The following is a 12522-nucleotide window of genomic DNA, read 5'->3' as shown; positions in this document are numbered from 1 at the left end:
GGTCTGAAGCAACATGTATTAGACATTGCAATGTGATGTTGATCCTATTGACAATACAGGGTGACAGTCACAGCAGCTCTTTGTCCCATGCCTGTCCCTTCCCTGGGTGTGTCCTTTACAGAGGGTGCCTCAGGAGACTCAAGATGGAGATGGGTGATATTAGGGTGAAATTAACCATAAAGAAAACATTCAAATAAAAATGATTAACCAAGTGTTAGAGCTATTATGGGACAGAAAAGAAATGTCAGAGAAAAAAATGTGTACTATGACTGCCCCATTACACTATAATTAGTTTATCTTTGTATAATTTATGCTTAGCTCTATGTCAATGAATTCAACAGAAGCCCCTGGCCTGCAGCAAGGCTGAAAAAGAGAGGAGCCCTGGATAGCAAAGAATTTTTAAAGGAATTCTGTGAACTCTGTGTCCTATCCTTAGAAATGGGAATTCTGTGTCCCATCCTTAGAAATTAAAAGAAAACAGCTCCTTTTTGTACAAGCTAATTGATACCAAACTAATCATAAGCTAGGCACCTAAATATCTTCAAACATCTATAGATTTCCAATTTTACCTCAGTACAGGTAAATACTTTTAGGAGGAATTTAGAGTATTTTTCACTGCTTATATTATATAATCAGTCTAATGTCTCTTGAGAGGCATCAGCTGAGTTTAATGAAAAGTATTATTTATCTCAAGGGAGGTGAACAATTATTCTTTTTTCTGGTTCTCTAACTCCTTCTCCCCTTTAGAGACTAATATTTGACTAGCAAAATAATCATTAAGAGAGTTTATGCTGTTAGATGGGGATCTAGCCCAGTTACCTGACTTAATGACACAAACATCCAGTAATATGTATATATTGATGCCTTGAAGTGAATACCAGGATGTTTTGTCCTGCAAGGTAAATATTGATCAACATGTACAGTGTATTTTTTCTTTGGATCAATATGCCTGTTTCTTCCTAAATCAATAAGTACTTATTCTTACATAGAGGAAAAGTTTGTCTCATAATTGGATAAAATTGGGTATATAGCAAATGAGAACATTTTTCTTGCTTAGCTCCAACAGTTGTAGGGCTCAGGGTTTTAAAAAAATGAAACCCAGACTGAACATGTAAAATGCTGCAAATGAGGTTCAAAAAATACTATCACTCACATCTGCTGAGCCAGTATAGCACACATCCACGTATATGACCCAGTTTTTTAGTCAGAGAACAATGGTGCTTACTGAACTCAGCTGAAGCACTCAAGATTCCACATTATTTTATCTGTTTTTTTGTAATTTTTAACTTCTTGGAGTATCTCCCTGTGTGTATGTTTAAACAACAGCTACAAATTTCCAGGGAATCCTGGGACCTGTTTTGTGATCTTCAAGCTCTGCGTCCTAACTGTTGCTTGCAATTGATGGTTGCAATGGAGACCCTGACTTTGAAATAAGAAAGGAGATGAGAATTTGACCATTATTTCAGAACTACAGCATTTTCAGAATGTGCGGTTTCATATTTTTTCCTGTATTTTAGAAATACTTGTAGAAATCATTTGCTAAAAAAGCTTTTCCTGATTTGTTGTTCTTGTGGTTGCCACTACAGGTAAATATTAGTTTAAAAAAACAACAGAAAACCCCCCCCAAGAAAAAAATCAAAACTCTCAAATCCCAAACATAACTAGATTCCATACTTCAGTAAGGCAAAAAGGAAATCTAGGCAGCTATAAAAGTGCTAGTTTGGTCTACTGTAAGTGAGATTTTTTTTCTTGTAGATCTCAGACTGTAAATGGTAATATTCCAAGAAAAAATTCATCAGGAAGCAAAGGTAAGAATGCTATTTAAATATATAAAATGGAACAAATTAACTGCCTTTTTGGATATTGTCTCAGTGCCTTTCCTTCCATGAAGTATTCAAAACATGAAGAAATATTAGAAGCATTGTCATATTTAAAAATTTAAGAATAGAAATGCTTTATAAAAACCAAGTAACTTCAGATTATTAACTACATTAAGGCAAAGCAAGAAAAAAAATCATGAATAGGCACAGCTTTTAATTTATCTTATGAATAAATGCATAATGGAATAATGTAGTAAAATGCTACTTGCACCCTCTTAAGAACTAGGGTTAGTAGTTAGGGTTCTCATTTCTCTACTCCTGCAGAAATAGTTAAGCAAAGTCAGAACCTGTCGGCTGAGCTTGGCTTTTGAGGAGGAACCTCTATTTTCAATCTTCAGTATTGCTAGGTGAAAATATTTTCCAGTTTATCAGATACATTTATACTGCTACGTATTGATATTTGTATCCCTCAAGTGAGCTGAGATCTCAGTGTATTTTAAGTAGTTTAAATTGACTGTTCTGTGGCAAATTAAGGTACTCTTGTTAGGACTAGTTTGCCAGAAGGTTGCTGTTTTGGCCAGGATGGAATTTTCAGACTGCCTAGAGGAAGGCCAGTATACAGTGGCATGGACTTCCAAAATTCAATTAGACCATTTGGGGAGAAATAGTCTCCAAAAATACTTTCTCCAGGGAATTGCTAAGTATAATGCTCACCTTCCAGCACTTGCCAACCCATTTTATATACTGGATTTCTGGGCTCTGTGTGAGACTACTCAGGGCTAAGAAATCTACACACCCAGTCTCCTACAGACAAGGGAGGTGGAGGTTGAGTCGGGGGAGAGTTGGCTGCTGGTGACACAGTGTAGGAACCGGGACCTATCCAGCAGCCCCTAGTGTGAGTGGGAGAACGCACATTTGGCAGCCCCAAAGGTAAATCCAAAATACTGAGGGAATTGTGCTTTCTTTACTTATTCTGAGGCAACTGTAGCACTTGGTCACCACTGTGTACAGCTGTTTGACCAGAGTACTGCAAGCTGTGTGTGCACAAAAATGCTTCTATCGCGTCCTTATGTTAATAATTAAATATCAGATGGCTTCAATTTTACTTCACTGTTACTTCTGTTCACAATTTGCAGAGGTGTAACAATTGCAAATTGGCTTGGTGTGACCTCTGCACTCCCAACAGACCACTTTTCTTCCTTCATGTTCTGCAACTTCCCTTCACCACTCCCACAAGCACAGGAATTTTGCAATTATTTTCCTCTAATTCTTCCAGTTTCCCCAGTAGCTCTGTCCACCAAATCTTCCCTCAATCTCCCTCACACCCATTCTTACTCCCTTCATTACTTGTGCTAATCCATCTCCCCTGTTCCCATGCCAATTCTACAGCAGGCTCTCCCATCCTTGACTTCCCTTGCCTGGCTAGTTACCTCCTACATTTCCCCTTTGTATCTGACCACATTGAGTGTACTGTCTGCAAGCACTGATAAGATTTCCTGTATTCCATTTCCACCCTAAGAGTGTCTAATCTAGTTTCTGCACCTTTTACTCCACTGAAATTGGGAACAGCTGAACTCGGTCAGATCAGAAAACCATCTAACCCAATATTCTGTCTTACACAGTAGCCAAGCCAGATGCCTGTGAAGTATAATCAGAATGGGCAAGGATATAGAGATATCCTTCTCACCATCCCCAGCTGTTCTGGTCAAAATCTCTAATGATCACTTTACAGCCAATTTAACAGCCAGAACTTTTCCTTCTTGCCCTGTCTGCATTCTTTAACATTATCTCCCTTTGTCTTGATGGCTTCAAAACCAATGCTGACTTTAGGTTCTCCTCCTAGTTTCATTATGATCTTTGGAAGTTCCACTTGTTCTTTAACCTTTTTCTTGGGCAGACTTCAGGGATCTGTCCTAGACCTCTTCATCCCACACTTCTCCAAAATAAGACAATGTAAGGTACTTTTCCAATTAAAGTTTTAGCTAGCAATTCCATACTGACAGACTGTCTGGTTTCTGTAATTTTCTGTTCAAACTGAAAATTCAGCCTTCTCTAACATGCCTTTGAGAATACCTCTCTAAGCCCAAGTTCAACAGTGCCAAATCAGATGTCACTTCTCTCCCTTGGGTTCTGACCACTACCTCCTTCTGAATAATAGTATGCAAAATCAGCATCCTGCCTCTTTTCTCACATTGTCACCCCAAACCCCCATCTTGAACTCAGAACTCTCCCATGTTTTTCACATTCAGACTATTTCAAACACTTGAGAACTATTTCTATACATCCAACAGTTGTTAACAGCTAACTCTGCGTTCTCATCACCTTGTATCTTGATTACTGCAATATTCTTCCTCAAAACTTATTTTTCATCATGACAAGCTCCAGTCATGATCATTCAGAATATGGACTCATTATGTTTGCCTGCCCCTTTAACGGAATCTTTTCCTAGATACCTTCATCCACAATTCATTCCATCACTTAAATAAATGTGATTTTTTGAGACCTTTCTAACCTATAATCTTTATTGCCTATCAAAATGTAAGCTCTGATATTCAATAGGCTTTGCAACTTGTCTCCACCACTGAACAATTTCTTTTTCAAACAAGAATCTTTGCTCTCGCCCATGTTGCTCCTCACTGGGAACACTTCCTGGTCTACCATTTCTTTTGTTCTTTTGACGTTTTCATTCTCTGGCCTTGAGGAAACCAGAATTAAGGTTTCTTAAAGTTAAAAACAACAGCCTGTTTTAATAGGCATAGAAAGACTGACATTTATACTTGTAATGTAGTGGCAAAGGCTTCATGTGGACTACAAGATGGCTGTTTGAAGAATAAACTGGAAGTTATTTCCCATCATGAGAAATCAGTGAATATCAGTACTTTCAACACCAATGCAGCCTTACTTCTCTTTGTAAGATAGCAATTATTTCCTACACTTTGAGTCAGTATATAAAAAGCTCTCAATACAGAACAGTGATAATCAATGCAACAACAAGAAAAAAAATCTTGATTTTACACTTTTTTCTTGTAATATGTAGATTACCTTCTCCAGAAAGTGAAATACTAAACATTTTATACTAGTATGAAACCAAATTATATGAAGTCCCCTTCCTTTTTTTTTTTTCAGTTGGTGAGGGTGCTACTTGGTAGTCAGAAGGAGGATAAAGCTCAAGGCAATCAAGAAAAACATGAATGACAGTGAACACTGCTTGGGACAGAAGATCAAGCCCCAGATCCTTGTCCCACCACTTCAAGAATCACTTCGGTAGGATGAGAGAAGCCAATGCTATCTTGATTAACTGAGTGTATAGAGTTTTGAGGGGGTTGCTTTTCTTGGAGCACAAGCACAAAACACAAGATAGAGGAAATCATATCATTACCAGCATGAGCCTGTGGTTTGGAAAGATGAGCGGTTGGCTTCTGGCAGCTGCAGGGAATGATGGGGACTCAGATACTGCCAGCCTGTCACATTCTCCATATGCTTTTTTGCAACACTTCCCCCCTGCCCTTACCCCATTTTTTTTTAAATGCTGTAAGCATGCTGTCCAAGAAAAATGAATTACATAGGTATCCCCTCACTCAGCTATCAAATGCTACTCTTCCAATCTACTAAATAAAGAGAGGGGCCGTTGCTTTCATGAAAAAAAAAAAAAGGTAAAATCGTTTTCATGCAAGCCCATACTAGAGAATCAGGAAGGTATTCATTTTATTTTGTGTATCTAGACAGTGATTTTAATGTTATGCAAATGGAGCAGGCAATTCCTAATCTATCCTGAAATGTATGTGTCAGAGCTCTTGTGTAGTGCAGGTTACTGATGATAAAAACAAGATGTGTTTTTATACAAGGAAGGCGCATGATTACCAGCTTTAGAATTTTTTCTTTCATTACAAATTTAAAATAGGACAAGTCAGTGCAATGGAAACTGAGGGGTACCACCACAGAAAAAGCTAGTGTCTTTTCAGAATCAAGTTTGACAAGCATTGTTTGCCTCTCTCCTTGAAACCAGAACAGCTAGACATAGTAGCAGTCTCTTAGACTTTAAAACTGTTTAAGAAGAAAAACTTCTATTAATCCTTAGTGCGCCAGTGTTCCTAATTTTTCTTTCTTTTTTTTTTTTTTTCATGCAAAAAGGAAACTTATCTCATCTAAAGAATGTCTCCAAACACTCGAGTTGAGGTTGTCATGATAAGGCAATCTTTACATCAGGAGGCTTTTTCAGAGAGGAAGAAGAAGCTCAGACAGGGTCCAAGCCTCAGACCCAACTGTCAAGGAAGCCGATACACAAAAGGTCTTAAACTGGCATTTATGTTGCTGTTATATTAATAGATAACTTTGCAGAACAATCCAGACTCAAATCAGCTCCTCTCCCACCTCAATCTGGCAACCCCTAGGTTTATGTTTTCCCAGTGAAGTCAGCACCCTTTTTTTCTTTTCCTCAAGCCAGCAGTTAAAGACCATGTACACACTGTGCATCCACAGAAAAATCCCTCCTCTGCCTGAGCAAACTCAGATTTACTTGTGCACCCTGCTGGTTGAATCCCTACATCTCCTGTGCACTCCTGTGGAGTCAGGAAAAGCCCTTGGCTATAGGACCTGGCTTCAAGCCTCTTCCTCACTTGATTAAAGCTGTTAGGATTTAATAGGCAAGACAGAGACAGCATTACTCCAAATGACCAATACAGCAGCAGCTCAATCAAATGACCACACTCTCTTACTACAAATACAGGTTCTTCTCCATAGGCAGAGGGGAAACTTAAACTTCAGTCTCCTAGAGCTGAAACAGGGACAATCAGATAAAAATCTGTGTGGGGAGAGCAGGAAGCAGGGTGAGAGGAGGAGCTTTTGCTGTGCTTTATCAGGAAAGAAAAGCAGACATTGTAGGTAAAACCAAACTATCAAAGTTGGTTTCAGGGCAGTGACTATCAAATATCAGGTTGTGTTTCCCAGCTGAAATGGACGAAGAAAAGGACCGCAAGACAGCCATGAGCAGAGCTGTTGCCCTCATCACGCAATGACCCCGGTGGATTTGGTTTTCAGAAGTTTAGCAACACTGCCCAGAACTGTCTGTGGCTTCTGTGCTCAAGTGACACTACAGTTCCCCCCTAAAACTAAGGTTGATTAACCTCTAAGTCAATCTAGAAAGCTTCCAAAGGGCTCTGACAATATCAGAGACGATATGATGCTGCTTTTATTACTCCTGGGAATTAGGCAGCACATCACAGAGACAATAATATTTGCCCTAAATGGCAGCAGTTTAGGGAACTTCTCAAGTCATCATTTTAAATTCAACACTGGAACATCTTTGTCTTGGAGAGAATATCCAAAAAGGCCAAAGAAGCCCCAGGATCCAGATGCTGATCTCCAATCTCATTTCTAACCACATGAAAAATATGTATTCAATTCCCCCCTGCTTTGTTATGAGATAAACTGGGAGAAAATACACAGAAATATCAATATAGACAAGGCTTCACTTGGAAGCCATGCCAGTTGGAGGATTATCCTCTTGTAAGAATCAAAGGTAATTTTATTGTGTACAGTGCTTCTACTACATGGTACAGTATATAACTATAAGATGCAAGATTTGAGCAAAGTCATAAGGGATGATGAGACTGACCACCCAAGACTGACTAGAACCCAACCCAAGAAATAACAAAGAAACAAGCTATGGGACTAAGGATCTGGAGCACAAAAACAAGGAAAAAACAAATGACTGATTTGTTTTCCAAATTGCTTCATGTATCTGACATGCAGACAAGCCATCAGTTGGGTCTGCAGACCAGTCCTCAATCAAATTAATTTGGTTTTTTCATTTTTTTCCCTTTTTTCCTGTGAGTGAATGGAAACGTTAATTTCAGAACAGATTCTGTTTCTCATTTAAGTCATCTTGAACCCTTACTTTGCTTCAATTGTCCTTCAAAACTAGGTTTAAACTGAATTTATGTATCCAGTGTTTACTGAGAAATTGTAACTACCATATGGTAGAATAATTCCAAAGAAAAGGTTTTTGTTAAAATCAGGGAACACACGGCTTCCCTTATACAGGGATACCTCACATTGACTAAATTTTCCTGACAAAACTGCACTGACTTTGGAAAGGCTATTGCTCCAGATACCCCTAGGACACAAGGTCCACCATCCTAAAAATGACACAGAAAACTTTACTGTAAGCCCCAGCTTGAAAATGAGTCTCATTATACAATTTGTATTGCTATGTATGATGACAAATTTTAACCTCAAACCTGTACAGAAATATAAGGGATAAAATAGAAAATCCAGAAAATATGTATTTACAGAGTAAGAGTGAAAATGTTGGTGAGCAGAAATCTGCAGAGGCTCACTAAAATCAGCTTGGACGGGGCAAGGAATCTGTAGGTCCTGTGCTATTACCTGAATGTATACTCCATTAGGCCAATACCTACACCAAAACTAAGTGCACCACATAGCCAAATAGGGCTTTACTTCCACAAACACAGGGTCTTGGACTTACTCGTGTTCTGTGTTAGTGAGAAGACAGCCATCTCTCTTTTTGACCAGAGTGAGGGTTTCAGTCTCCAGACAAAATAAGAAACGGTGCTAGTATGTCTATGTAAACAAGGAGGCACCCTGATTATTCTGATTCTACTTTAAAAAGGAGAAAAAAGCAAACAACCCTCCCCCACCCCTGAAGTCATGATTTTATTGTAGAGACAAAAGAAAGACCTTTTCATTTCCTCAGAGTGATCATGACTATTTTGAAATCAACACTTAAAATATTTACTCAACATTACACGAACATTCATAATGTTTTTAACAAGTTTTATGCATGGCCAAATAGTATGCAGACATTTGCAAAACAATTTGTCAACATTGCCTCTGAGGTGTGTTTTAATGAAAATGTGAAATTTAAAAAAAATATTTAAATGCAAGCTTTCCAGTGCAGTCAGTAATAAATTTAGATGAGCAAAAATATTAAATTTGAATTCAAATGAGCTGTAAATACACAGTATCTATCAGGAGTCTGTGAAAGTGGTTTAGTAAAATAGGCAATATTCTATTGCAATATGTTAAAAAATAGCTGTTTGAGGGAAGCTAAGGCATCGGGAGCCTGTTATATGGGCTGTATACCAGGGAAGGCTTTCTTTGTCTTATGGAGTCAAAGGAGTTATCAGAAATACAAGCATTTATCTAAGTAATTGCATAGGAGAAAACATTAAGAGCTTGGCACCATGTTAAAAATGATTCTCAATTAAAATGTTATTTAATAAACAGGCCCATTTTATTACTCATGGATAAAAAAAAATTAATAAGTGACTGCTAAACAAGTAATTATAAGGGTAATAAAGCTCTCCATTCTGATTAGGGAAAATATTCATTTCATGACCATCCAGTGATCCATTTTCTACCCCAGCTGTCAAAGAGGCAGTATGCAACCATTTAGAGACAGTATGATTGTTGGTGTGCTTATGTAATACTGCTATTACATTTTATATCACTAAAAATGCTTTCAAACTCATTCTTGGGGTAATTATAGATCAGCTTGCTTACACATTAACTGCTCTCGAGTCTTCCTTTTTAAGTCACAAATAAACTGATGCAATTTGTCTGCTGGGGTTGTGAAGCACAGCATGGATTTATGGCTTTCTGCCTCCTGCCAGCATCACTCAAAGCAGAGAGAACTCTGAGTCAGGCTGTGGGCAAAGTGCTTTACCTCTGCTCTCTGACTCCAGCCAATAAAGTCTTGGTAGAAGGGTCCAAACTTATGAGATGCTGATCACCCACACTTCTCACTGCTGGCTGATACAACTTGTCAAACCTGCAGGCACTCCTGAAATTCACTCAACAGGCTGAGATAGGAAAAATTGGTGCATGAAATAAAAAATTAGAGAACAGGTTCAATGCCTGGTAAATGAACAGATTTTCAACTTAGGCAGAAATCAGAGAGCTGGTAAATTATGTTCCTGCACCTATTTTAAGACCCTGTTTCCATTTAACTTTTGCTGTTTAGGGAAACCCACGCATATAGTTTTCTGCACATTTCTTCTTTTTAGCTCTTTCAGGCAAAGGAGACCTGGGTACAGTAGGAAAATCCTATCTAGGCTTGGACTTCTTCAGTTGTTGGGAAGACTAACTTTACTCACAAAAGGAATTTCTTCCCCAGCAATTTTTAAAATAGACAGTGAGTCATCTGTCTTATTTGTGTACACAGGTGGAAAATAGGTAAGTCATGAAAATAGATTTCCCCTCAAAAATAGATATTTTTCTTTTCCCCCTAAAGAAAATAGATGGCCCACAGAAATGTGCTATCAATTATTCTCTATGTTTCCCTTTCTTTTTCCAATAATTTAATGATGCTTTGTGATATAACACAGGTGAGCTCCATGGATACTGAACATTGATACTATATTCCTAAAGAAGAATTGTCACTGTCCTTCCCCAAGACAGTATCACAGAAAAAGATCTATTGCAGTGGGAGGCTATTTTTTTCAGTATGGATGGTACAGTAGTCCCCAAAAGCCCCTTGCCAGCAGCAGAGTTCAGCTAGCAGCACATCAGGAGGCTCCTTACAGAGGGAGATGATACTGTGGTGCTTGGTGTGATAAGCAGCAAAAGGAACGATTATGCTATGAGGCAGAAGCCCAGCTGTCTCTCTTCCTTGGTATTCACATCTTTGCATGGCATCAACCAGAGGATAAAGATATAAAGGCTGAATATTTATTATCTCACTCATCAAAGCTAGTGTCTTTAAAAAGTCATGCACAAGGCTTCATTTCAGCTGAGAACCGTGAGACCAGTGAGTGATCCATACTTGTGGAAAAAGTTGAATGAACACTCAGAGTAAGAGAGGATTGTTGGGAAGTCACTGTAGAATTTTCATTTAAAAACAAAGACTTAAAAGGACAGAAGTGCAAACAAAGTAAAAATTCTGGAAATAATTGTTGAAGGTTTGATCCTGTAGTTCTCAGTTCTAAACCATCTGGGCTAGTAGGAACAGGAAGGGAAAAAGGTAGAATGTGAAGTCCTAAAATGCTATGCCATCTCTTTTTATTTGATATACAAACAATAGCATCTATGTTTGGTTCAAAACTTGGATGCCATGTAAAGAAGGTTTGTTTTCAGCTGAATCTTAGAAAAGATTATTAGTCCTGCTGCCACACTTAAAAGGGAGATGGCAAGTGTTTAAAATTTTTCTTATGAACAACAAGAAAAAAAGGAAGACATTTTAAACTATAAAATGCAGGAGATGAATTCTCAGAATTTGCAACTTCTTAACCAATGTCCTGATTCCCAGTATAAGATAATATTTAGGAAGTGACTCTAAGATTACACTCATATGAAGGATTATTTTGTGTATTAAGGGCCCTACCTGTGTTCCCTCACTGTGCACACTCTCAGTTCTGCCATTCTGAAAAAGTATTATTAAGATCATCAGTATAAGAAAGGAGCATGGGCCTTTACCAGCAAGATGTAAGAAACTGCTAGCTGCCCACACTTTTAAAAACTTTGTGTAATTTCTGATGCATTTGAGAAGCACTATCCCTCAAAATAATTTAAGAAGGGACAAATAAGAAAAGAATTACCAAAATGCAATAGTTAATCTGGAGAAATGTAAACAATACAGCATTCTGCATCATATCCTGTGGGGTGGGCTGGAAAACCAAAGGCATCCAAATTATTTCTCTTTGGTTTTGACATTTTTCTTTCGAAGGAAAGATATTCCCAGTGAAAAATACAGTCCCAAGAACTACTCCAGAAAGGATGAGCGCAGGTGTTTCATTCCTCACTCTGATCAGAGAACAGGACAAAAATAATATTCTCCTTTTTACAGAAGATTGTTTGTTCCTACTTTTTTCCATTGCAAACCTGAAAGACTGACCTGCTTTCTTTGAGAATTTTTCATTTGAGAATTTTAATTATTGTTTAGAACACACTGTATTTTGCGAGGTAAGATTATAATAAGAAATTTAGATCCCATTTCCAGGAGCATCTTGGAAACCAAAGCAATTATTTCTCTAAATAGACTACAGGTCTCAATTGCATATCAGCAGCAGCTGCTCACTGTTGAATACAATGGGTGTCCTAGCCAAAGATCCATGCTTCTACTGTTCAAAAGGGCCAAGAGTGGTTCTTTTATTCAGGTGTCCTCTGTTCCCATCATTGCACTAGGCTGGTGTACTTTTATGGGGAAAAGCGTAGGCAACTAGAGACCTTCTCCTCTGCCTCCTTATTGCCATAGTATTTCCCACTCACTGAAAAGCTAGATGTTCCAGGCGAGACAGAAAGCTCCAGTGGACAGAAATTTCCTGTTCTGCAGTCTCTGCTCTTAGACCAGATCATCCTAAACTCATACTTGCTGCTTTAGGAACCAACAGTGGATTCACACATGAAAGCTGCCCCCGTTGCGAGGGGTGGAGGTACTTAAAAGGACATTTCTATCATCCATGTCCTCTTGACATTAACGTCCCTCCGTTAAGGCCCCATGCCTCAAACCATGGCAAATCTCATGTGCAGTAAGATTACGAGTGAAATCCTGCAAATTTTTCAATCATAGGGCAGGAAAACTGTTTATTAATGTTGAATATGGTGCTTAATTTTAAAAACACATAGCCCTGGAAGGCGTTTTGAGTGGTTTGGTAGTTCAACTGACAAGTGATATGATACAGTTATGTGATGTCATCTATGGAATATAATTTTCCCCCCTGGGATTCTGTTTGGAAAAGCAATA

Source organism: Motacilla alba, chromosome 2 (assembly GCF_015832195.1).
Source record: "Motacilla alba alba isolate MOTALB_02 chromosome 2, Motacilla_alba_V1.0_pri, whole genome shotgun sequence".
Classification (NCBI taxonomy): Eukaryota; Metazoa; Chordata; class Aves; order Passeriformes; family Motacillidae; genus Motacilla; species Motacilla alba.
The sequence above is the reverse complement of the archived record's forward strand: the minus strand, read 5'-3'. Positions refer to the sequence as shown.